The following is a 26,522-nucleotide window of genomic DNA, read 5'->3' on the forward strand; positions in this document are numbered from 1 at the left end:
AGCGCACTGTTTCACACACGCTGACGCAGTGTCTTACATTACACACCACCATATTACACACTATAATTCAGAGCCATCTGACTGCGGAGGGTTGTTACCTAAGTCAGCGAAGCAAGAAAGCCGTCTAAATGATAAGCATGACATGTAGTACCTCAGCACATATTGAGAAGATGTGATGTTCCACAGGTTCGTTTCTGTGATATCGGGTAGCAAAGTATAGTCTTACCAGTAGCTAAGACTTCTTGTTGTTTAGCCTGGCTCACATTATTATTTCAGCACACTTGCCAGGCTCCTCAGTTGTGCTACAAAGTTTTCACGATATGAATAGTCATCCAGTCGTCATATGCACTTTTTAAAATTAATTTGTGAGCTGCTTTATCTGTTTCCCTAGCTTGAGACTTATTATTCTTCACATTAATGTGTCTGGAGACTTTCTATTGCATTTTTAGTTTCTGTGAATTTCAAGGTAATACCTTGCGCTCAGGGGTTTCATGTACCAAATTTTTTATTCAGATAATTTTTAGAAGTGGTGGTCCACGTGACTTCTTTTTGTCCATAATCATATATACAGGGTGTTACAAAAGGTACGGCCAAACTTTAGGGAAACATTCCTCACACACAAATAAAGAAAAGATGTTATGTGGACATGTGTCCGAAAACGCTTAATTTCCATGTTAGAGCTCGTTTTAGTTTCGTCAGTGTGTACTGTACTTCCTCGATCACCGTCAATTGGCTCAATTGAAGGAAGGTAATGTTCACTTTGGTGCTTGTGTTGACATGCTCTACAGTACTGGCATCGAGCACATCAGTATGTAGGATCAACAGGTTAGTGTTCGTCACGAACGTGGTTTTGCAGTTAGTGCAATGTTTACAAATGCGGAGTTGGCAGATGCCTATTTGATGTACGGATTAGCACGGGGCAATAGCCGTGGCGCGGTACGTTTGTATCGAGACAGATTTCCAGAATGAAGGTGTCCCGACAGGAAGACGTTCGAAGCAATTGATCGACGTCTTAGGTAGCACGGAACGTTCCAGCCTGTGACTCGTGACTGGGAAGACCTAGGACGACGAGGACACCTGCAATGGACGAGGCAATTCTTCGTGCAGTTGACGATAACCCTAATGTCAGCGTCAGAGAAGTTGCTGCTGTATAAGGTAACGTTGGCCACGTCACTGTATGGAGAGTGCTACAGGAGAACCAGTTGTTTCCGTACCGTGTACAGTGTGTGCAGGCACTATCAGCAGCTGATTGGCTTCCACAGGTACACTTCTGCGAGTGGTTCATCTGACAATGTGTCCCCCCCTGCTGGTTCGGGGGTAAGAATAGATCCGTGGTATTCCTGCCTGTCGTAAGAGGCGACTAAAAGGAGTCTCAAACGTTTCGGCCTTAATGTGATGGTCCCCTAAGGGGTTTGACCACTATCTTTCAAAATTTTCTGTTAGTGCGTACCATTTGGGGAAGGACGCCTTACGTGATGTATTGTATGTCCATCTTGCCCTAATATCTGGCCCACCCTATATTGTCATGGAGTTGGACTTCCATCGAGCTTCCGGCCACATCTGCTGCAGTGTGTTCCGGGTAGCATACATTACCTCCATTGTGCACTTCCATCTTCGCTATCGTGATATACATGGATATTCGACACCCGCCATCCAGCACGGTAGCCAGTCCGTTGTGGTGGGGTCGTGTACCCTCTTGGTGGTATCCCCGTGACTACACAGGGATTGAACTGCTGATGCCTGAGCTGCTACCTCCCTACATATGCCGAGGAGTAGATGCCTATCCCTCTGGGGTATCAGGACTCCCGGCAAAGGCCATCCTGCCAGGTGGTCTTTGCTGTGGCTTGGTGGCGCCTGTGGGGAGAGCCCCTGGTCGGAGTGGATGGCATCAGGGCGGTTGACCCGCAATGAAGCGTGGTACATCATCTCTTGCTGGTGGGCCTCCACCAGCAGTCTCTAAGCGATCGAGGTCTAACCTCAACGGGAAGAAATTTGATCAGAGATCGTTTCCCTGCCACTCCATGGGAGGGACGTATGGCTAAAGAAGGCAGTGGAGATTATTCACCCCGGTACCTCGTGTGTACACGAGTTGATGGGGAATCATTTATGTCGACCAAGCCCCAGTTTTTTGTGGAGCATTTAGAGGTCAAGTTCGGGGACGTGGAGGGCTTGTCCAAAATGCGCTCTGGGTCGGTTCTCATCAAAACAGCATCCTCTGCCCAGTCATGGAAGTTGCTCACTTGTGAGAAGTTGGGGGATGTTTCTGTCACCATCACTCCCCATAAAAGTCTAAACATGGTCCAGGGCATTATATTCCACAGGGATCTTATACTGCAGTCCGACGATGAACTACGTGCCAATCTAGAACGACGGGGTGTTCACTTTGTCTGGCACATCCATCGGGGTCCGAGGGATAATCAGGTAGCCACCGGTGCCTTCATCTTGGCCTTCGAAAGTGATGTTTTACCCAAAAAGGTCAAGGTGATGGTTTACCGCTGTGATGTGAAGCCTTATATCCCTCCTCCGATGCGCTGTTTTAAATGCTGGAAGTTTGGGCACATGTCATCTCGCTGTACTTCCAGCATCACATGTCGAGATTGTGGACGTCCTTCGCATCCCAATACTCCATGTTATAACATCCCAGCTCCTCCACCAAATTATAACATCCCAGCTTCCTCAACCAAATTATAACGTCCCAGGACTTTCTGCACCAAATTATAACATTTCAGCTCCTCAACACCAAATTAAAACGTTGCATTAGGAGGTGTCTGCTTCGTGCAAAAGGTATTGAGTTCATATTGACGACAACAAGTAATTCTTCATTACAGACGTTTATTTACAAACAGAACTGACAGACTTCACAGACTCACAACTGACTCTCCGAGCTAACCGCACTGCATATCCCAACTGAACTGGCCACTGACAACTCTTAGGTGTATTAATATCTTTCCAAACAATGAGAGTCTTTGACAATGTTTTGTTTACAATACGATAGCAATTCACGACTTAAAACTAAATTAGACATTACAGAATTTTAGTACAGATTAAAGTAAGTAAAAGGATCAGTACATATAAATTCTTACAAGCATAATTTCCAAATAGATTTTATAACATTTTTCTACCAGCTTCTGGATAACCTTCACCAGATTTGTACCGATGTTTCCAGAAATATCTTGACATTTGATTCTGGATATTTCTTGAGTGATTTAGAACAACTATCTATATGTAAAATGATTTAAATCGTGTTTCAAAATGCAAACAAATCTTTTTAGCAATATTTCTTGATACAAATCGTCTTTCGAAATTAGATTATGAAACAGTTTTCACAAGTTTTCGTATTTTTGCGATCATAATATAGAATTTCTCCATAGAAAGTTGCATTAAACGATCATTCACAGACTTTCTCTTTAGCTGGTGAGTTTTTAAAAGTATCTTGTCCATATTATACGAAATAATTTAGCTCAAAACTGATAATTTATACAATTAATCAGAACTACAGCAAACAGTGAGTCTTCTTTTACAAAATGAAATATAATTACAAAATTGAATGAAAATAGGTTACTAACACTAATATATATTTACATTAATTCTATTTTTGTTCTTTCTGTGCAAAATGTCCTAATATTGACACAGTACAATATTTAAACATCACCAAAGTTTCCCTTTACATTTTGCATATCTGTATCGACATCCCCTAAAAGTCTACAGTATCGAATACTTCAATATGTCCCAATATGTCCTGTAATGTTACAAGTTGCTCCGCCTCCCATCTATGTTAACTGCGGAGAACACCATTCCCCCTGCTCGCCGGACTGTAGGATCTTCCAGAAAGAACGGAAGATAATGGAATATAAAACCCTGGACCGCCTGACCTACTCAGAGGCTATGCGGAAATATGAGAGGCTCCATCCTGTGCCAATGACGTCAACGTACGCCGCTGCTGCGACAACGGTTCTTCCAACTCCTGTGTCGTCCCGTACGGTTGGTTCTCTGATTGGTCAGAATCCAACAGCCCCCTTGGTTGTAGGGGGGCACTTCACACCCTGTTGCTCCTGCTCCTGCTCCATCGGGGACATCAGCTCCCCCTTCCCAGCCGGAGAAGAGTAAGACTTCTTCGGCTACTCTCGCCAGGAAGGGGTCCCTTGGGGACCTCCCTTCACAAGTTCCGACCAGTGGAAAAGCGGACGCCCACAAGTGGCTAAAGCAACCACCGGCCCCTGGTCGTCGGGCCTCACGGTCGTCGTCCGTCCCTGAGACTGATCCAGTGAAGCCCGTGAAGCCTGAACCACCGAAGGCACAGCGAGAGAAACAGAAGAAGAAGAAAGTCCCCAAGGCTAATGACATTGCGGTGGCACCCGTCCTACCTCTTTCTACAAGCTCTGCGTCTGAGGACGAGGTGGAGATTCTGGTGTCCGCTGAGGACCTCAAGCTCTCCAGTCCCTCAGACGCCATGGAAAGCACTATCACAGGTGCTCAATTGGAGGCAGCAGGTGACCCAGCGGCGTAATCTCCCTTCCCAGTACTGTCATGCCTTTCTCAGCCATGGACAACACCATCCTCCAGTGGTACTGCAGCGGTTTCTTCCACATTCTAGCTGAGCTCCGCCAACTTATCAGCCTTCACCTTTTCCTCTGCATTGCTCTGCACGAAACCTGGTTTCCGGCAATGCGAACTCCCGCCCTCCGTGGCTACCGGGGCTATTATAAGAAACGGGCTGCTTATGAAAGGGTGTTGGTGGCGTCTGCATATATGTCCTGAACTCTCTTCACAGCGAGTCTGTACCTCTCCAAACACCTTTAGAGGCTGTCGCTGTTCGGGTGTGGACGCCACAGGCTGTTACCGTCTGCAGTCTTTACCTTCCACCGGATGGTGATGTCACGCAGCATGTCCTGGCTGCTCTGATAGCCCAATTGCCGCCACCTTTCCTGTTACTGGCTGGGTGACTTTAACGCCCATAATCATCTGTGGGGTGGGTCAGTGGCAACAGGTCGAGGTGCCATCGTCGAGCATTTATTGGCGCAGCTGGATCTCTCGATCTTAAATGATGGTGCCTCCACACACTTCAGTGTGGCGCATGGCACATACTCCGTCATTGACCTTTCCATCTGTAGCCCTAGCCTCTTACCGTCTGTCCAATGGAGAGTGCATGACGACCTGTGTGGTAGTGACCACTTTCCGATCCTTCTGTCACTGCCACAGCGTCAGTCTTCTGGGCGCCCTAGCAGGTGGGCTCTGAATAGGGCTGACTGGGACTTGTTCTCCTCCACTGCCGCTATTGAGCCGCTCTCTAACGATGACATTGATGCAGTGGTTCAGTCGGTCACCACCGGCATCGTTACTGCCGCCGAATCTGCCATTCCCCGTTCTTCTGGGTCCCCTCGGCGGCGGACTGTGCCTTGGTGGTCGCCTGAGATTGCTGAAGTGATTAAAGCTTGCCGGCGGGCGCTCCAGCGTCACAAGTGACATCCCTCCCTCGAACACCTTATCGCCTTCCAACGGCTGCGTGCGCGGGCCCGCTGCATTATCCGTCAATGCAAGCAGGAGTGCTGGGAGCGGTATGTGTCCACCATTGGCCTCCATGTCACTCCATCACAGGTCTGGGCCAAGATTCGACGCCTCTATGGGTATCGGAACCCTGTCAGTGTCCCTGCGCTCTCACTGAATGGAGCAGTTTGTACTGACTCCGACGTCGTTGCAAACCGCTTGGCAGAGCACTTTGCTCTGAATTCCACTTCTGCCAACTACCCCTTGGGCTTCCGCTCCATTAAAGAGCGAATAGAATGTCAGAGTCTTTCTTTTCGCACCCACCATCCTGAATTGTACATTGTTTCATTCAGTGAGTGGGAATTTTGCTGTGCCCTCACTGCTTGTCCTGATACTGCTCCTGGGCTAGATAGCATCCACTCTCAGATGCTGAAACACCTTTCAGTGGACTGCCAGCACCGCCTCCTCGATCTTTACAACCGTATTTGGGTTGAGGGTGAGTTTCCGTCGCAATGGCGGGAAAGTCTTGTTGTCCCCATTCTGAAACCAGGGAAGAACCCTTTGGGGGTGGAGAGCTACCGTCCCATTAGCCCCACCAACGTTCTTTGCAAGTTGCTTGAACGGATGGTGAGACGGCACTTGAATTGGGTACTGGAGTCTCGGGGCCTTCTGGCTCCGTCTCAGGGTAGGTTCCGTAAAGGCCGCTCCGCCGCCGACAATCTGGTGAGCCTGGAGTCGGCTATCCGTACTGCCTTTGCGCGCCGTCAGCATCTGGTCGCTGTCTTTTTTGACATGCGGAAGGCGTATGATACGACATGGTGTCGACACATCCTTTCTACACTTCATGGATGGGGTCTTCGGGGCCCTCTGCCGTTCTATATCCGCAATTTTCTGTCGTATCATACCTTCCGCGTGCATGTCGCGGTGTCATATAGTTCCTCCCAAGTCCAGGAGAACGGTGTGCCACAGGGTTCTGTTCTATGTGTCTGCCTGTTTTTAATAGCCATTAACGGGCTCGCTGAGGCCGTGGGAAATTCTGTTTCCGCTTCCCTGTATGCTGACGACTTCTGCCTTTTCTACAGCTCTATTGGCATGTCTACAGCTCTATTGGCATTGCAGCTGCTGAATGTCAGCTACAGGATGCAATCCGCAAGGCGCAGTCTTGGGCTGTAGCGCATGGTTTTCAGTTTTCGGCAGCCAAGACCTGCATTATGCATTTCTGCCGGCGACGCACTGTTCACCCGGAGCCGCGGCTTTATCTTTTAGGCGAGCTTCTTCCAGTGGTAGAGTCACATAGGTTCTTGGGTGTGGTTTTTGATGCTCGGTTGACTTGGCTGCCTCATATTCGGCAGCTTAAACAGGTGTGTTGGCGGCATCTAAATGCTATGTGATGCCTGAGCCACACCAGGTGGGGCGCCGACCAATCTACTCTCCTACGGCTTTACCAGGTGTTCATCCAGTCCCGTCTGGACTATGGGAGTCTGGCTTGTGGCTCTGCATCCCCATCTGCGTTGCGGCTGCTGGACCCAATCCTCCACAGCGGGATACGCCTTGCCACTGGTGCCTTCCGGACCAGCCCTGTGGAGAGCATACTTGTGGAGGCAGGTGTCCCTCCACTGCGGTTACCATGCCAACAATTACTGGCTGCTTGTGCTCCCGACGTTTTTAGCTTGCCTGGGCATCCCAACTATCGTCTTCTGTTCCCACAATCGGTTGTCCATCTGCCAGAACGTCGGCCTCCGTCAGGTTGTACGATCGCGGTCAGAGTCAAAGAGCTTCTTTCCGGGCTTAGGGTTCTCACTGTTCCACCTCCTTTCCGGGCCACATTGCGTACACCCCCATGGTGTGTTCCTTGCCCTTGCCTTCGGCTCGACTTGGCACAGGACCCGAAGGACTCTGCCCCCCCCCCCCCTCCCTCCCCCCCCTCCCCGGTGGCCTTCCGACGCTGCTTTTATTCCATCCCGGCCACATATCAGGGCTCTGGCGTTGTCTACACCGACGGTTCGATGGTTGCTAGTCGTGTCGGTTATGCACTAACTCTAGGGGACCATTCTGAACAATGTTCGTTGCCGGCTGGGTGCAGTGTTTACACTGCTGAGCGGGTCGCCATCTTTCGTGCCCTAGAGTATATCTTCTCCTGCTCAGGTGAGTCCTTCGTTATCTTTAGCGATTCCCTGAGCGGTTTACGAGCTCTCGACCAGTGTTTCCCTCGTTCTCATCTGGTGATGGCTATCCAGGAGTCCCTGCACACTCTTGCACGTTGCGGTCGCTCTGTGGTCTTCGTGTGGACCCCAGGCCATGTTGGGATACCCGGCAATGAGAATGTTGACCGCCTGGTGATAGAGGCCACCAGTACACTATATCTGGACATTGGCCTCCCGGAGACAGATTTGCGAGCGTTCCTACGCAGCAAAATTCTGGACCTTTGGGACACTGAATGGCGCGCCCTGCCTTCACGAAACAAACTTCGGGCCATCAAGGAGGCTACCGGTGTGTGGCGCTCCTCCTTGCGGGCCTCTCGCAAGGAGTCTGTTGTCCTCTGCTGGCTGCGCATTGGGCACACATGGCTGACACATGGCCACCTCTTGCGACGTGAGGACCCCCCCCCCCCCCCCTTTATGTCGCTGCGGCTCCGTTTTGACAGTGGTCCACATTTTATTGGACTGTACACTTTTAGCTGTGCTCAGGCAGTCGTCCGCACTGCCTGACACGCTCTCTGTGCTTTTAACAGATGACTCTGCTATGGCTGACTGCGTTTTACGTTTTATTCGGTCAGGGGGTTTTTATCGTTTAATCTGAGTGTTTCTGTTTCATTTTATTGTATTGAGTTGATTCTGGCCTTTGGCCTACGATTTTTAATCTGCGTTTTTAATGTGTTCTCGGTGGTTAGCTTTTCCTTTTTTATCCGTATGGTCGGCGGCCAACCACCGCCACACTCTGTGTTGTTTTACTTTGTTTTGTCTGTTCTTTGTCTGAGTATCTCCCGTCCTGTGTAGTCTGCCGTCTTTCCTGTTGTTTGTTTTTCCTCTTTGGGTGGTTCTTTTTTAAAGGGACCGATGACCATAGCAGTCTTGTCCCTTTAATCCCCCAAACCAACCAACCAACCGACAATGTGTCAATCCCCATTTCAGTGCAAATGTTCTCTTTCCGAATGAGGCTTCATTCCGACGTGATCAAATTGTAAATTTTCATAATCGACATGTGTGGGCTGACGAGAATCCGCACGCAATTGTGCAATCGCGTCACCGACTCGGATTTTCTGTGCACGTTTGGGCAGGCATTGTTGGTGACGTCTTGATTGGGCCCCATGTTCTTCCACCTATGCTCAATGGAGCACGTTATCACGATTTCATATGGGATACTCTACCTGTGCTGCTAGAACATGTGACTTTACAAGTACGACATCACACGTTGTTCGTGCACGATGGAGCTCCTGCACATTTCAGTCGAAGTGTTCGTACGCTTCTCAACAACAGATTCGGTGACCGACGGATTGGTAGCGGCGGACCAGTTCCGTGGCCTCCACGCTCTCCTGACCTCAACCCTCTCGACTTTCATTTATGGGGGCATTTGAAAGCTGTTGCCCACGCAACCCCAGTACCGAATGTAGAGACTTTTTGTGGACGGCTGTGATACAATGCGCTGCATCAGCGCATCAGGGATTCTGTGCGATGGAGGGTGGATGCGTGTATCCTCGCTAACGGAGGACATTTTGAACATTTCCTGTAACAAAGTGTTTGAAGTCACACTGGTATGTTCTGTTGCTGTGTGTTTCCATTCCATGATTAACGTGATTTGAAGAGAAGTAATAAAATGAGCTCTAACATGGAAAGTAAGCGTTTCCGGACACATGTCCACATAAAATATTTTCTTTCTTTGTGTGTGAGGAATGTTTCGTGAAAGTTTGGCCGTACCTTTTTGTAATGCCCTGTAAATTTCAGCACACTTTGTTTGGAATCAGTAGACAACATTATACCCGAATCGCCTTAAAATATAATCTCAAAACACTACACAGCAAAAGGCAAATGTGTTTCCCAGTGCTGTCTCTTCTGCTAAAAAGCCCAAGTGGTCCCCAATTAATCTGGGAAGCTATACAGTATCACACAGGTTCTCCATTTCGAATATGTTAAGTGTGCACAAATACTCGTGTATGCTTGTGCTGCTGAAAGTTTAAGTGCTTACACAAATTAGAACAGAAAGAAGACATTGTGTGTACACACCATAGGGTTACTAATACTTAAATGCTCTGAATGGTTGTGATACAAACATATAGGGTGAGGCAGGGAATCATTCCACTATAAAAATCAATAAAAGAAAAACTAAAAATCCTAGAAAAAGTTTGTTTATTATCTAAATAAAGTACAGTTAAAAGTTCAGTTTTATTAAGTTTTGAACATCAAGTCTTGCAACTTAAATTGGAAAGACCACATAGATAATATTGTGGGGAAGGCGAATCAAAGACAGTGCTTTGTTGGCAGATCACTTACAAGATGCGACAAACCCACTAAAGAGACATCTTACATCACACTTGTCCGTCCTCTGCTGGAATATTGTTGGCGCGGTATGTGATCCTTACCAGGTAATATTGACAGAGGACATAAGGAAAGTGCAAAGAAGGGCAGCTCTTTTCGTGTTATCGCGCAATAGGGGTGAGAGTGTCATTGATATGATACACGAGTCGGGGGGCCATTCACTGAATCAAAGGCAGTTTTCTTTGCGGCCAGATCTATTTACGAAGTTTCAATCACCAACTTTCCCTTCTGAATGCGAAAATATTTTGTTGACACCAGCCTACATAGGAAGAAATGATCACCACAATAAAATAAATCAGAGCTCGAGCAGAAAGATTTAGGTTTTCCTTTTTTTCTACGGCCATTCGATAGTGGAATGGTAGAGAAGTAGTATGAAAATGGGTCGATGAACCGTCTGCCAGGCACTTGCATGTGAATTGCAGAGTAACCATCTGGATGTAGAAGTGACATCCGTCATCAGTATGTAGCTTATGCTGATTTCTCAAGTTCTGCATCACTTTTGTGGATCACCTGTCGGGAAATACGGCCTATTTTAAGACATATAGCATCCCTCGATGCCAGTAGGGTCCTTAGACATTGTTTATAAACTTCGGCTTTGATATTACCCTAAAGAAAGAATTGCACAGACTTAAAGCAGCTGACTGTGGGGGCCACGGGATATCGCCGTACTCTGAGATCAAATTACCGGCAAAGATTTCCCTCAAAACATTAATTGACTATTGAGCAGTGTGGGCCAGGGTACCATCCTGCTGAAACCAGGTGAGCCTCACATGCATTTATTGAAGTTGTCGTTTAAAAAGTTTTGGATCATGTTCACATACTGTTCACTATTGACAGTATCAGCATGGTAATTTGCTCAGCAGTGATTGCATGCCAAACTGTGATCTCTCCACTGTGGAGAGGTCTCTCATTAATATCCCCAGCACGTGTTGTTTATTAACATATCTGGAAATGTGAAAATGTGCCTCATCACTGAACAAAATGTGTGCATCTTGAACATTTTCAATCAAGTAGTCATGTCGTCGATTTTTGCCAGTCCTGTTGTGATACTTCTTAAGCAATAACCATTTTATACAGATAAAATTGAAGATTTTTGTGGAGAATCCAATGCACAGTATGGCTATATAGTGGCAGCAACTACGCGAGCTTGCAAGCAGAATGTTGAGGGGACTGCTACACTGACCTCCCTCCGTACACACTCAGTGTTTGCAGGAGTCCTCTCTTCTCCGACTCTTTTTCATAACACTACCACATTGACAGCAGCTCTCTACCTGTAATGGAATCATTTTACAATTGGGGACGCTGTTCTGAGGGAATGCCCCACCCTCTATAATGTCAGCCTACATGTGTCGCAAAATGACCACAGTCAGAAAATTAGAGAAATTAAATCTCTTACTGTACTAACATTTATTGACTCTTGTCGTCTCCAAGCACCATTCGTGAATGAACGAGGAAAAGGGAGCAAGATAGTGGTACAGTAAATGAGGAGTGTTTTTTCAAAACTTTATATACGCCAAATTGAGTTAGATGTGATAATGGCATTATGTTGATGTTTTACATCAACCCCTGCACCAAGTTTTAACACTCCAAATCGTAAGGTTTTAGCAAAACACAATATATGCTTTCTTACAGTTACAGCAAAAGTCAACAAATACAATATAATTACTAAATGGTGTATGCTGGTTGCTTCAAGTGACATTACAAATTGTTGTAACGGTATTTACTGGCTGGAATAGTGTTGAAACTAGATGTCGTAGTAATTGGAACACCGGCAGCTTAGTTCTAGGCAAGTATTCATTAGACACGAGGGAACCTTTCATTAAATGCAATCGTGGACTGGTTTCTCCCTCAGGAGTTAAAGAAATGGAAGAATGCAAATCTGTTGACTTCTGCTATGAAGATATTTCCCACTTTCATCATCATGTGATATTAAATAAAATGGATCAAGATAAGTTTGTTAAAACTTCTTAACATTTATTCACCTTTTCTTAATATTTCTTCACCTCAGTGTGAAGTACTGGACACACAGAATATAAAAAGGAAGAAAACAGTGACAGTCAAATATACAATCAAAAAAAGAATGGTGAAGTAGTGCCTGTTTGTACTGCCACTTCTACGGACACTCTGGCATGTCGGAGCGAAGGTTATCCTATCTATTGAGCAGTTTCTGTGAAGGAGGGAGTTTGCCAAAGGAAAGGAAAGGAGTTGACTATTGCCATTAAGAATGATATAAAAAGTACGTAAATGCAGAGAGAGCCACCATGGAAAGGGGAAGTCTAAAAGAGCTTATTTGCCTTCAGATCTCGCAGTCAATAAAATGTTAAAGAGATTCTGGGAAGAAAGAAATAATTTTGGACTGAAATGATGACCCGTACCAATTTAAAAGCACATATTTTACAAATATTTCAATCTACCATTCAGGACACCTCATACCAATACCTGCTTCACTCGTAAGGTTGGTCTTATGAAGTAAAAGCAGAAACATGTTTGCAGAGGAAGCATTAACTACAAACTAGTAACAGATTACATAAAATTCATGCAAAATGGTTTTATAATACAGGGTCTCTGCACAGTGCCGTGTGATTGTTAGCTGGGCGTGCCGTATGCCGCAGTGAATATACCGAAATGAAATTCGGTATATTATTTATTGAATATTCATTTTTACTTAGAAATTTTCGCATTAAATGTTGAAAGTGTCCCCCCCTTTGTTGTTGAAGACACAATTTGTCTAATCGTGTTTCCAAAAACAAGCTGTAACATTTCTTCTGCAACAGAAGCATTGAAAGTGGATATTTCAGTTTTAAATTCATCGATGGATTTTGGACTGTTTTTTATGTACAGTTGCTTTCGCTGCACCCCAGAAGAAAAAGTCAGGTAGTGTTAGATCGGGCGATTGTGGAGGCCAAAGTCCGTGTGAAATTATGCGATCACCAGAAACATCAGCAAGCAGTGACATTGAAACGCGAGCTGTATGCACATTTGCACCATCTTGTTGAAAATAAATGGCTTTTTGAACACGCCATATAGTGAAGAAAGATAATTCTACTGTCATTAAGATTTGCTTTGACATGCAGCAAAACCAGCCTATTCCAAAGCTATCAGTCAGTGGCGTTTTCTGTGATAGGCATGTATGGATATACAATTTGTGCATCATGATCTGTATTAGGAGCAGAAATGGGAAAGCATTATTTTCTACACTTAATTGGAAACAGAATCTTCAAGAAGATGCAATCAAGTTGCTTTGGTTTTGCTGGACTTTGTTGTGACTTAAGTAAAAAAAAAAAAAAAGGCACACCAATCACCAAATGATGGCACGAGTACTATACATATAATTTCAGATTCTTGTAGCAGCCAAAATAAAAGCAGTTTGGAGATGCTTACATTGATTTTGGGAAAGCACAAAATTCAACAATATCCATCACTTCTTCCCTGTTTTTGGCCATATTGCTACATGCCTCCAGACCGAGTGTTTGGTAGAACTAAGAAATTGTACAGGAAAAATAAAGCATCTTGTCTTCTAAATATCATTATAATATTTTAGAACATGAGACACTCAGAGAGTTCTAAATACAGGTTGGACTGTTAAAAAACTAAAATATAGTGCAGAGAAAGCGCTAAAATCCAAGCTACCATTCAAAATGAATAGTCAGTGTGTCATTTCGCACAAGAAAGCAAAGAAAATTGTTTGTGTCAGTAAGTGAGACATACCCTGGAGATCCAGTACAAGTTTACACCCGAGACAAAAGAAACCATGCCATCCTACAGTACTAACACGTGGCTTTTTACCAAAACAAAATATGGAAAGTAAAAAAAAAAAAAAAAGAAAGAAAGATACGTCCGCCTTGCTAAAGTATTTTGAAATTCCAGACAATGCAAAGGAGTTTTAGACTAATAGCGTATGGATGTGAGGGGGAAAACTTGATGATAACGATGCGATTGTAACGTGCAGTACTTTATCTGTTATACATTTCGTGCTTCATGTAGTACTGATAGTAAAGATATAAGCTACACACTTGTGTTAAAGTAGCTATCATTGCTATTATTGTAGTATGGCACTGTTTTCCATTATTATTGTTCGTACTCTCAATAAAGTCAAAAACTATAAATTAAAATAAAATGACATGCTACAGTACATGCAAAAATATGCATTTTACAACAATACAGCCATGTAATAAAAACTACAACACACAAAAAAAATAGTTATGGGAAAAAATAGAGAGAATTAAAGAAGGTAACGTAACTGATACCAGCAGTACTTAAAGGCATTTTTATTGAATTCTGAAAAAGCTGTAAAAATCACACTGTAATGTGCTGTTTAAAAAATTAAATTTTAATTTATTTCATTTTGAGGCTTTTCAATGTCAGTGAGATATAGTAATCGTGTAAAAAGTCAAATGATCAAACATATCTATCTAGGTGAAAACAGAAAAACACATTTTATCGAGTTTCAGGCTTTGTAATGTGGCTTACAGATTATAGGTGTAGGTGTGGAATAGTGAGAGCTACGCAAGTGTTTGTAGTGATTTCACTGTGCAGACCCTGACAAAACCGATATTTGAAAATGCGAATTTATCTTCATTCTTCTTCTTAAAAGTTCTGACCGCACTGGAATTTCAGGTTCTTGTTCCAATCAGTTGTTTCGAAATTTATTTCCTTGTGCACAAAACTCACATAATCTATGGTGGTTTTAGTCGAGAACAGTGATGGCCTTGCAGGTTGCATTAAATGGTGTGATGGTTTACTTACAGATCATGTTCTGCAGTAAGTAATTGTGTTTGAAGCAATAATTCTCGTATGCCGTACGGAGCCCAGCAGAACATGTAGTTTACAACCAGTATTTATTGTACCTGTGTTGTTTGCTGTTGAATCTTGGTTGCATGTGGTTTGCTTCTGGTTTGCATCATTGTCATTGATTTTTCTTGTACAGTGATTTCCAATAAGAACAAATGTGAGTTACATAGGACTTGAAACACTAACTGACGTTATTGTGAGAGAATGGGGTGAATTTATAAATAGCTTTACAGGAAGAGGAAACATTCACAAACCTATGTATATTGTGCTATTATATTTGCACAATGTACATATTTTACTTTCTACTTACTAAGCTTATGCTAAAGATCTCTTTTTGAGAAAGACTTATCAGATGTTAATAAGGAATAAGATCTCTCTCACCCAAAAGAAAATTGTAGGTGGGGGCAGGTTTTTGCAATACAGGTAATGTACCACTACTGACAACAATGAACGACAAAGATACTAAGAAAAATGTCATTAATCACAACAGCGGTTACGTTTTGTCCCTAAAACTTTGATATGTGTTTTGCTTGGGACTTTTTTGGATATCTTTTTCAATGTCCAATTGAAAATTCTATTTTCCCATGCCTGTTCAATTTACTCCATTTGTTTCTGGTACACACAATCAGAAAAGAACACACGTGTTCCCTCAGGTTTTGTTGGCATGATTGATTTATTTGACTTATAGAGTGGCGGACTATCAGAACAGTGGAGACGAGGTGTACATCTACATCGATACTCTGCAAATCATGCTTAAGTGCCTGTAGTGGGTTCATTGAACCAACTTCACAATAATTCTGTATTATTCCAATCTTGAACAGTGCACAGAAAGAATGAACATCCATATATTTCTCTGTGAACTCTGATTTCCTTTATTTCATTATTGTGAACGTTTCTCAGTATGTAGGTCTGCGTCAACAAAATATTTTCACCTTTAGAGGAGAAAGTTGATGACTGAAATTTCACGAGAAGATAATGCTGCAGCGAAAAATGCCTTTGTTTTAATTATGTTCGCCCCAAATCCTGTATCATGTCAGTGACACACTCTCCAGTAATCAAAGTTTTACATTTCTTGTAGCACTTGCGCGGATGACGTCACTGGTTTTGTTATGAGAGTCAATTGCCAATTTTTGCACAATACACGTATTATTTCAAAATTATTTTTCAATTTGTTTTGCTCTTCTGATGACTTTACTAGACAATAAACGACAGTATCATCTGCGAACAACCTAAGACTGCAGCTCAGATTGTCTCCCAAATCGTATATAGCGGATGGATATGTGTGTGTGTGTGTGTGTGTGTGTGTGTGTGTGTGTGTGTGTGTGTGTGTGTGTGCGAGTGTACACCTGTCCTTTTTTCCATCTAAGGTAAGTCTTTCCGCTCTCGGGATTGGAATAACTCCTTACCCTCTCTCTTAAAACCCACATCCTTTCATCTTTCCCTCTCCTTCCCTCTTTCCTGAAGAAGCAACCGTCGGTTGCGAAAGCTAGAAATTTTGTGTATGTGTTTGTGTATTATTTTATTGTGCCTGTCTACCGGTGCTTTCCCGCCTTGTAAGTCTTGGAATCTTGGGAAATATATATACCGGCACTTTCCCGCTTGGTAAGTCTTGGAATCTTAATATATATAAAAGAAACAGCGAAGGACCTATAACACTACCTTAGGGACGCCAGAAACGACTTCTGTTTTACTCCATGACTTTCCTTCAGTTACTACAAACTGTGACCTCACTGATAAGAAACCGAGCGAGGTTAGCACACTGGGCTCACATTCAGGGGACGATGGTTCAAACCCGCATCAGGCAAATGCTGGGATGGTTTCTTGGAAAGGGCACGGCCAACTTCCTTCCCCATCCTTCCCTAATCCGTTAGGGCCAACGACGTCGCTGCTTGGTCCCCTCTCCCAGAACCAACCAACCAATGTGACAGGAAATCACAAATCCAACAGAGACGATATTCCAACACGCAATTTCACTGCAAACCACTTGTTTGGTACAGTGTTGAAAGCGTTCTGGAGATCTATAAATACAGACTCAGTTTGAAATCCCTTGTCAATAACACTCAACACTTCAACTAAGAAAAGAGCTAATAGTGTTTCACAACAACAACGTTTTCTAAATTTGTGTTGACTGTGTTTCAATCGGCCATTCCTTCATGGTAATTCATAATGTTCAAAAACAATATATGCTAAAAAATCCAGCTGCATATCGATGTTCACGATGTGGGCCTGTAATTCAGTGGATTACTCCTACTGCCTTTCTTGAATATTGGTATGACTTGAGCAACTTTCCAGTCTTTAGGTACAGATCTTTTGCTGAGTGAGTGGTTGTATGTAATTGTTAAGTATGGAGCTGTTCCATCTGCTAACTCTGAAAGGAAACTAACTGGTATACCGTCTGGACCGGAAGACTTAGTTCTATTAAGTGGCTTCACTACCCCGAGGATATCGACTTCCAAGTTACTCACAATGGCAGCTGTTCTCGATTCTAATTCTGCAATATTTACTTCATCATCTTTGATTAAGAATTCTTGAAGGTTGTGTTTAGTAACTCTGCTTTGGCGGCACTGTCGTCAATAGTATTACCATTGCTATTACACATAGAAGGCATCGATTGTGTCTTGCTGCTAGCATACTTAACATGTAACCAGAACCTCTCCTTTGGATTTCCTGCCAGGTTTCGAGATAAAATTGGTTTTGAAAACTATTATAACCTTCGTGCATTAAAGTTCACGCTAAATTTTGAGCTGGCGAGAAATAAGACGAACTATTATCCTTGGCTATATAGAGAAGCCATCGAAATATATAAACATGGGGATAATTTTAACAGAAAAGAAGCAGCTATGAAACTCGGTGATATATGGACAGTGAGGCTACAAAATCGATGAGAAGTTTTTCTCTTTGACGTACTATGATTCCTCTGATAGTTCAATTTTATCCATGACAAGGTTTATCTCTGCTATCACGTGAAATCCAAGCCACGTCCACTTTCTATGGTATTTAGACGTTCTTCGATGTCCGACTAGTCAGCCAGCAAGACTCGAAGCAGGAGCAGACCAGGAGCACCTCCGAAGATGTGCAATGTAGCTTTGGACGAAACGTCAGGGACAGAAGAGTTCTGTGGGCCACGGCTATACAACCCGGAAGAATTCTCGGCAGCTGAAACATCCGGTTGTGAAAGCCTTCATTGTATAACTAAATTTTGATCATCACCAGTGACATACCCAACTAAAACAACCAAGCAGCAGTCTGATTTTACAGGCATACAACTTTCATGTGTGTGCATATTATGTGTTACGGTATCATTAAAATTTTGTTTAGGATCAAAGTTTCCATGTACGTTTAATACGTTTTGGAAATGCCCTCCACTGGACATTTGGCTAACATCGAGGCCGCATATTTTTTATGATGAGATGCAGAAACAACTGCATTCACTGCCATTGCTGCGCAGCTTTGCAGTCTCCCTAAGCTGTTGAAAAAGAGGCATCCAGGCAGTCCTTAACAACCAACAGCCCCCCCCCCCACCCCACCTTTTCCCATATCTCTTAAAATAAATGACATATTGTGAGATAAGGCAATCTTGGAAGATACACCACTTACAATGTGTGTGTGTGTGTGTGTGTGTGTGTGTGTGTGTGAGCGCGCGGGCTTTCGCTTGCCAATGCAGTGGAGCTCCATCCTGTTGAAAAATGAGATTCTTACACTTATTAATGACTGAATGACTGAGAGAGCTATAGCTGAGTCAGTGAAAGAAGGAACACGAGAATTGCAGTGGTCTTAGCACTCAACTGATCACGTAACACGATTTTGTGTACACTTGTATTATGGCAGAATCCCATTGTTGACACACCTGTATAGGTGACTGAAACCGTTTATACTTCGCAGAAGAAAGCTGGCAGTTGTTGTTGTTGTTGTTGTTGTTGTTTTTGTTGTTTTTGTTGTTTTCAGTCCTGAGACTGGTTTGATGCAGCTCTCCATGCTACTCTATCTTGTGCAAGCTTCTTCATCTCCCAGTACCTACTGCAACCTACATCCTTCTGAATCTGCTTAGTGTATTCATCTCTTGGTCTCCCTCTACGATTTTTACCCTCCACGCTGCCCTCCAATGCTAAATTTGTGATCCCTTGATGCCTCAGGACATGAACTACCAACCGATCCCTTCTTCTAGTCAAGTTGTGCCACAAACTCCTCTTCTCCCCAATTCTATTCAATACCTCCTCATTAGTTATGTGATCTACCCATCTGATCTTCAGCATTCTTCTTAGCACCACATTTTGAAAGCTTCTATTCTCTTCTTGTCCAAACTATTTATCGCCCACGTTTCACTTCCATACATGGCTACACTCCATACAAATACTTTCAGAAACTACTTCCTGACACTTAAATCTATACTCGATGTTAACAAATTTCTCTTCTTGAGAAACGCTTTCCTTGCCATTGCCAGTCTACATTTTATATCCTCTCTACTTCGACCATCATCAGTTATTTTACTTCCTAAATAGCAAAACTCCTTTACTACTTTAAGTGTCTCATTTCCTAATCTAATTCCCTCAGCATCACCCGACTTGATTCGACTACATGCCTATATCTTCGTTTTGCTTATGTTGATGTTCATCTTACATCCCCCTTTCAAGACACTGTCCATTCAGTGCAACTGCTCTTCCAAGTCCTTTGCTGTCTCTGACAGAATTACAATGCCATCGGCAAACCTCAAAGTTTTTACTTCTTCTCCATGAATTTTAATACCTACTCCGAATTTTTCTTTTGTTTTCTTTACTGCTTGTTCAATATACAGATTGAATAACATCGGGGAGAGGCTACAACCCTGTCTCACTCCCTTCCCAACCACTGCTTCCCTTTCATGTCCCCTCAACTCTTATGACTGCCATCTGGTTTCTGTACAAATTGTAAATAGCCTTTCGCTCCCTGTATTTTACCCCTGCCATCTTCAGAATTTGAAAGAGAGTATTCCAGTCAACATTGTCAAAAGCTTTTTCCAAGTCTACAAATGCTAGAAACGTAGGTTTGCCTTTCCTTAATCTTTCTTCTAAGTCGTAGGGTCAGTATTGCCTCACGTGTTGCAACATTTCTACGGAATCCAAACTGATCCTCCCCGAGGTCGGCATCTACTAATTTTTCCATTCGTCTGTAAAGAATTCGTGTTAGTATATTGCAGCTGTGACTTATTAAACTGATAGTTCGGTAATTTTCACATCTGTCAGCACCTGCTTTCTTTGGGATTGGAATTATTAGATTCTTCTTGAAATCTGGGGGTATTTCGCCTGTTTCATACATCTTGCTCACCAGCTGGTAGAGTTTTGTCATGACTGGCTCTCCCAAGGCCGTCAGTAGTTCTAATGGAATGATGTCTACTCCGGGGGCCTTGTTTCGACTCAGGTCTTTCAGTGCTCTGTCAAACTCTTCACGCAGTATCGTATCTCCCATTTCGTCTTCATCTACATCCTCTTCTATTTCCATAATATTTTCCTCAAGTACATCGCCCTTATATAAACCCTCTATATACTACTTCCACCTTTCTGCCTTCCCTTCTTTGCTTAGAACTGGGTTACCATCTGAACTCTTGATGTTCATACACGTGGTTATCTTCTCTCCAAAGGTCTCTTTAATTTTCCTGTAGGCAGTATCTATCTTACCCCTAGTGAGATAAGCTTCTACATCCTTACATTTGTCCTGTAGCCATCCCTGCTTAGCCATTTTGCACTTCCTGTCGATCTCATTTTTGAGACTTTTGTAATCGTACAGTAAAGGTGCATGTCCTCAGGAAAAATTATGGCTGTAGTTTCCCCTTGCTTTCAGCCGTTCGCAGTACCAGCGGAGCAGGGCTGTTTTGGTTATTGTTACAAGGCCAGATCAGTCAATCATCCAGACTGTTGCCCCTGCAACTACTGAAAAGGCTGCTGCCCCTCTTCAGGAACCACACGTTTGTCTGGCCTCTCAACAGATACCCCTCCGTTGTGGTTGCACCTACGGTACGGCTATCTGTATCGCTGAGGCACGCAGCCTCCCCACCAACGGCAAGGTCCATGGTTCATGGCGGACTTGCAGTAGCACTGACAAACTGTCATGGTGCGAAGGAGCAGCACCAAGTCCACTGTGTAACACACAATTCAGCTAAAAGTGTCAATTTGATTACAAAGATGGGGCAAATGATTTGTTGATTATTACTTTTTTGTGAATAGAACTTCTCAGGACCTCATTCAAATTTGAGTTCTTTGTTCTTTCTTCCAGTATGCTTTCATCTGTTCACTATGTTTCTTCTTTCACTCTTCAGACTATTTTGAACCAGTCTCGTTAGCTACCCTGTCCTGGAATCCTTCCATTACCAATACTGTTCCCCCAAAGCCTTCTCAGTTGTTTATACCTTCTGTGTTTATATTGTCTCTTTCTAAAACCTTTTTTTACTTCATTGACACAGTTTGTTGTGGACTTCTTACTCCATAAATTCTTCAATCTTATTATTAATATGATGATTTGCATTAAAAATAAATGTCCAAAAAACATTAATCTTCTTTTTCCCATTAAGATTGAAATTTTTTTTATATTTTGAGACATTTCAACATTACTTTGTAATTTGTGATCCTCTGACGTGTTTTGTGGTCCTGATATTTTCCTTGTAATACGCCTTTCTAGTACTTCTGATTTATCCAAATTTAGTTTAACACAGGCATTCTTGTGCTTATAGGTGTTCTGGCATCACGGCTGTGTTTTTTTGTTTAGGCACTTTTTATTGTACAGGATGTAGGCAATACCATATACTCCTACATTTTGTGAAACCTTTCCTCTGTTGCAGATTTTTCCAAAGTATTTTATTGTATTAACTTCCCTAGATATTTAAATTTTTCCCAGTACCTGTTTTCAGGAATTTTGGAGCATCCCTCGCTGATATATTTTTTTTTTTTTTTTTTTTTTTTTTTTTTTTTTTTTTCCAGAGTTCTTAAGCCAGTTCTGCTGGCTGTTTCTTCAAAGGAATTTATTTGTGTTATAGCAGATGCCACATTTCCGAAAGTATAGCAAAGTCATCTGCAAATGCAAGACAGTTGATTTTGATCTTTTTGTTTTCTCTTTCTAACCTTATTGGCAAATTTAGTTCAATAAATTTTTACATTCCAAATTCTCACAGTTTTCTCTGACACACTATTAAGAGGAGTTGGGAATAGGCTGTCACGTTGTCGTGCACTTGTTTTTGTTTTGAAAGGATGTGAAATTTCTCCCATATATTTTACTTTACAGACTGTATCTGTAAGTGTTTCACAGATTAGGTTTGTAAGTTTAGACTTGACACCAAATGCTAAAATTATTTGATCTGTAGTTTATTTCAATGGAATCAGAAGCCTTTATGAAACCCACAAACGTAACTTCAGTGTCCTTTTGAATTAAGTAATCTGTGGCGAATACTGAATTGTGATGAAATATTTGTTCTGAGCATGATCTTCCCTTCTTAAAACCATTTTGATATTCACCTAGATAACTCTCTCTAGTAGTGTTTCTGTTCTACTTACTAAAATCTTTGAAGATTCTTCATATGCTACTGGCAGTAAAGATATTACTCTGTAGTTGTTTACATCCTGTTTATTGCCTTTTTTGTATAGCAGATGTATCAAGACAACTTTATATTCCTCTCGCATTTTTTTCTGTTTGACAGGTTTCTTCAAAGAGCAAATTTAGCACATTTGTTATATTTGGCAAGTAATGCTTCAAAAGTTCAGCTGTAATAGAATTTTTCCAGGTTCAGGATAATTCAGAAGGTGATAAAATATCTTGCTAGTGTTTCACAATTTTCAGTGTTCCTTAACCCAATTCTGCCAATTTCATTTTTGAAACAGGCATTTGGGGTTTCATATCCCTTTAATTTGTTCCCAAAAGTTTGATAAAAATCACGTATTATTTTTTCAGAAAATTTTTGTATGTTTCCAAAAGTTTCTCCTATTCAAAGGCTCTTTTGGTATTTCTGATTAACCTGGATGCTTCTTTTCTTCTTGTTTAAATTGATCATAGTGTTCAGTGTTCTTTGAGCATTTCCAGTTTCCCCTTTGTTAGCCTCCTCTGCTATATCTTCTTTCCATATTTCATCCCACCATATTTTCCTCTTTTTTTTTATTGACCAAAATGTTTTCTTTTTAGCATTATTAATCGCTTTGGACATTTCATGCTAGTTGCCATGTTTAGCTACTTTTAATGTTTTTATTCATTCTGTTTTTATAGTAAATCAGTCTGTATTATATTTTATTAACCTTTGTAGCTTTCCTTGTCCTTTATTAGGTAGGAGTTTGTCTTTAATTTTAGAGAGGTAATGATCAGAATCAAATTCACCATTTCTTACTACTGTCACATTCATAATTTACATTGTACTTTCTTGCTCAAATTCTCCTACCACTGGGTAGGGAGATTTCCACATTTTAGCTTTACTGAGAGTTTCCTAAAAAGTTTGACATTAGTTTCAGGTGAGAACATTGATACAAACTGATTGGCCTTGTACTATTTGCATCGGTTTTTGTATGAGCTGGGTATTGTCCGACCACATTTTAGAATCTCTGTTCTCTGCCTATTTATGCATTGATGTCATCTAATAGTAATATAGTACTCATCTCTGGAATTTTGGCTATTTCAGTTTCTAAAAGATTCCAGAATAATTCTGTTTTTGTGAATTTTTCCTGTTGTCTTCATTTATTGGTACATGACAGTTACCAAGTATGTGTATCTTCTGTTACTATAGGTTATCTGCCTTAAGCTGACTGCAAGCTGATGAAAAAGAATTACACCAGACGCATTTAACTTTTATTTACAAAGCATCTTATGTGGTTATTCTGTAAATTGGCTATATACGTTTGTACATTTTTATTGTTTTCGGTTAAAAACAGCATTTTCTTTATATAATTGGTCTGAAAGCTACTTATGGTGTATCTTTTCATAATCTGGTCCTTCTCCTCTTGCTAACAGGGGTCGGTGTCTACAGACTTCATTGGCATTCTGCGTTATTCCTTGTGCTGCACTATTTACAGTTAACGTTTGTAACTGTTTTCTTTCTTCACTGCCACAGTGTTTACGCCTATTCATTTGTTTTCGTTCACTCTGTGAGAGTTGTCAACCTGTGTGTGTGTGTGTGTGTGTGTGTGTGTGTGTGTGTGTGTGTGTGTGTAAATGGCACCTGTGGTTATATGTGTAATTTTAATATTATGTTAAGTGGTCAGTGTGTGGTTTTTTGGATGTGGTAGTTTCCTTGTAAGGTGAGGAATATAGAAAGCTGTACCCGATAATGGCATCTGATTCATAATTTGGATTGCTGGTTTGCCTTTGAAGATTCTGTCATAACAAGTGTCTATTACATTTTTGTCTTGGAACCTTGTTTCCTGAACTGTTAAAATTCGAATTTTGATTTTTCTCTAAAAGTATTTCTAGTGTTTTGTGTACCAGTCTGGAGTAGAGGCTTTACATTTAAACTGCTTATATAAAGAATTTATTTTTGAAATAAATCAAAGATTTCTCTGGTTCAACGTTTTGATTGCAGTTGTTGGGACTCCCCAGAACCCTCGGTCCCAGTGCATTGCACGGCACTGTGGTGGTTTTCTCTCTTGAGTTACCACCTGGGGTATTGGATTTATTTTGCAGGCGTATCATACTGCAACTGATGTTGTATTACATACAAAGTAAGGAATTAGATTCCAAGATAGGTTAGACTTTTATTCCGATTTTTTTTTTCCTCCTCCAGACGCTTCTGTTTTTTCCACTGTTGGGAATTAAATCAGACTTCCTCTTCCGCCTTAGAGACCATTGGTAGGGTTTTATTAATATTATTGTATATATCAATTAAAACAAATCCAATACATGTGCAACTATTTACACTATATAAATATGAAACACCCCAGACTTCTGACATGTAGTGGGGATCTACCCTCTATTGTAGCTGATGATGAGACAAGTGTAACTAGCATTTTAAAGTTTTGCGAAGTGTCTGGCCTCTGGCCTAACCTTTTAGGCTGGAGGTTTTAGTGTATTGCAGAGTGGCTGGCTCCTCCATTTTTTCCCCTTGTGGTCAACCAGCCCCTTCCATCAGTTACATTGTCTAAGCTCCTTCTACCACTTTCTTCCATTGTTGTCTATGTTTTACTGCTGACGCCATGCTTTGTCCGATGCTTCGGTGTTGTTACGCACAGTTTTCCGACCTTCGTTACCTGTGTTTTATGTTCTGTTTTAACTTAATGTTCTGGGTATTTTCTTGACACCTGTCTCAATCCGTTTTTGAGCAGGCGCTGAAGATCTTGCCGTCGTGTGCCTGTAGAAACAGCTCCATCTCCATCGTCTAATTTGCAGTCTCTTGATCTGTTACGACACTCATTCATGATGTGGCTCATTGGCTGAATATCTTCACAGCCACACATACTATCAACATGCCCACTTGGGCATGTTACATATTTGCACATACTTTGTCTACTCTAGTACCTGTTAAGCTGTACCCATACCTTCCTAGGATTGTGAAAGCCCGTAACTTTTGATGGTTGGGTTCTCAGTAAGTTTGTGGTCCTGGGTTTCCTTGGCTTGCCACTCAAGTTTCCCTATTGCAGCCAGTGGAGACCCTTTGGACTTCTTCACGTGCCAGTCTTACAGATTCGAGTTTTTTCCTAGGCAGCGAAGATTCGCGAGAGGGATTGAGTCATTTGTAGAAACGTGCTGGCAGGTTTGTAGAGATCAGCATTTTAATGAAGGTGAGCTGGATAGATATTAGATAGTATTGGCAACCAGCATGTAGGTGTTTGACATACTGGCATTAAATTAATGTTGACATTCTTGAAATGAGTGCTATGTAGCCAAACAGGTGTGCAGTATTCTTCTGCAGGGGATACCATTGCGAGCGATGCTCCACGGAGAACTGACATATTTGCTTGCCTTGTACTACCTGCCAGCTTTGGCACTAGGTTCACTCTCATGTTTTACTTTTTTAGCTGTATTGGAAAGGTGTTTATTATATGTCAGCATTCTGTCTGATGTGACATGGTGTTTTGGCTTATCATTGCACTCGACTTTGCCGATAGAGCCAACTGTGGGCTGACCTTTTGCTGATGCTAGATTAATATAGGGGTGAAAGAGAGGTAACTCTGTTTTAGAAACATTAGGTCTAAGTCACCACATCTTAAAATATTCATGGAGTTTAGTGAGGTTGTTTGTTATGTATTCCTCCCTTTCGGGAAGATCTTCACTCTGGCATGAAATTGCTAGTTTATATGCATATTGGAATTTCCGGCAAGTCGAGTTTAGCCGGTCTGCTGTGTAGAGGTGCCCGAGTGAAAACAGAGCCTGTTATGGTGTATATGCCAGCTGCTATTCTTTTTGCCTTGCTGTACTTTAAATTGTTGGTTGCATAGTGGGTATGAACAACCCAAATTCCTAGGTGTTCAGGTAGTTGGTAAGATGTAATGAAAAACCCTTGTTCAGAAACTTCATACTGCCATAGCTACCATTATTACAGTATCTGCGATAAATGAGTCCGACACAAAAATTAGTCCAGTTTGCTTATTTTCATTCCCTTACAATATACGGCATTATCTTCGGGTAACTGTTCGTGTTAATGAAGGGTATTTTTGGCTCGGAAACAGTCAGTTCGAGCAATATCCAGTGTAAATTCACAGACCTCTTGGCGACCCCTGTTAAGGAGTCTTGCACTTCTGATATTGGTCCCTCAATATACACTTCCTTTCATGTGAT

The 26,522-nt window shown here is 42.2% G+C and overlaps 1 protein-coding gene across 3 annotated transcripts in view; it reads left to right on the plus strand.

The window, feature by feature from the left end:
- Positions 1 to 26,522, plus strand: part of LOC126294984 (zinc finger MYND domain-containing protein 11-like) — a 212,027-nt gene that overhangs the window by 16,441 nt on the left and 169,064 nt on the right. The gene's annotated exons all lie outside the window — the stretch shown is intronic.

The sequence above is a fragment of the Schistocerca gregaria genome, chromosome 11 (assembly GCF_023897955.1).
Source record: "Schistocerca gregaria isolate iqSchGreg1 chromosome 11, iqSchGreg1.2, whole genome shotgun sequence".
Taxonomy (NCBI): Eukaryota; Metazoa; Arthropoda; class Insecta; order Orthoptera; family Acrididae; genus Schistocerca; species Schistocerca gregaria.